The sequence below is a fragment of the Aedes aegypti genome, chromosome 2, assembly GCF_002204515.2.
Source record: "Aedes aegypti strain LVP_AGWG chromosome 2, AaegL5.0 Primary Assembly, whole genome shotgun sequence".
Taxonomy (NCBI): domain Eukaryota; kingdom Metazoa; phylum Arthropoda; class Insecta; order Diptera; family Culicidae; genus Aedes; species Aedes aegypti.
Genome location: NC_035108.1, coordinates 338,042,329 through 338,043,621, shown reverse-complemented (window position 1 = coordinate 338,043,621; position 1,293 = coordinate 338,042,329). Strand labels below are relative to the sequence as shown.

Genomic DNA, 1,293 nt, shown 5'->3' with positions numbered 1-1,293 from the left:
TCACCGATATTTGAGACATGTAAGCTTCAATCCTATGAAAATTAAGCGGTACGTTTTGCCTTGATGAAACATATTATACCAAGTTACCCTAATTTCCTAGGACAATCGCTAAATAAATTCATGAAAAAAATGTGTAAGGTAACATCGATGGCTAAATAAGAGTTTATTATTTATTACTACCCCAGAACTTAAAATTCAATTGCTGAATAATGCAGTATCAGCCAAATTATGGCACTCTGAACCCACTGTTAATACTTTTGCATACATTATACCACATTTAAATTTTCCATAAATCTTCAATTTAACCTATTGGTTTCCTGGTGTTTTAGATTACACAAACACGTAATACCCCAAAATAAATACAATAGTGATAGAATTGTGAAGAACCAATCAACACATTTGTTGGGTTTACAGAAGAAGAGAAGAATTGAAATCCGTGTTTTTAATCGCTTTGATAAAAACTTCCTGAAATATATTTAGGTTAGCTTTTCGCAATTGCATATCTTTACCATTTTTAACATCTTACGTTTAGTTCTTCTCCTGTTTCTTTTCAAACTTCTTGTAATCCCTTAGTCCTTCTACTTTCTCGTTTGGTGTTTATGTAATAGTTCTGTAAGTATTTATGACATTTTTTCCGGCCCAAATAGTGCAAAATATTTCTTAAAACTTACCGGCGTTTCACAAGAAACTAGATTTCAGTGGAAATTGCCTATTTGTCATATGCGCAGTATACGGTCTAACCTACATCAATAGCAATGAATTAGGAACCTAGCTTTATGTATTTCATTTCAATTTTTACCTGTTATTCGAATTCAGTTGCTTATTTTAGGGAATTCATTAGCATTTAAGTAGGAAGTAATTTTGTTATAATTAATGAATAAACGCAAGAAGAATAGATAGAACAATAATTTTGTAGCACACGCGGAACGTCTTTTTCTCACGTCAGTTTCACGTTCTTCCTTTTCGTAGGATGACGTTTCCCCAAGTATTGGGTTGCCAAATTTATCATTTTAATCAGATGTGTGAGACGCGCCGACCGAGGGGTCGTCACAGTCCCCCCCAGGTACGCCACTGTTGTGGCTGTTCTGTTCATCGCGTCGAACATCGAGAACGGCTAATTTTACCGCGGGACGTTCGTATACTCCTCCGGTCGCCGTTTGAACCGCTGCAGATCGTACCTTGTTGTCTTTGCCTACGTTAACGGAGATGACTCGGCCCTTGGGCCAACAGTTTCGGGGATGCTCTGGGTCTACAATGACAACAATATCTCCTACCTTAATCGGTTTTACTTCG

At 36.8% G+C, this 1,293-nt stretch overlaps 1 long non-coding RNA gene across 1 annotated transcript; it reads right to left on the bottom strand.

Moving 5' to 3' along the window:
• Positions 1 to 396: 396 nt before the first annotated feature.
• LOC110675842 lies at positions 397 to 851 on the bottom strand. Its single transcript, XR_002499839.1, has 3 exons — positions 672 to 851; positions 527 to 610; positions 397 to 465 (listed from the first exon to the last, which is right to left on the bottom strand). It is a non-coding gene; the product is annotated as an uncharacterized LOC110675842 (long non-coding RNA).
• Positions 852 to 1,293: the final 442 nt, after the last annotated feature.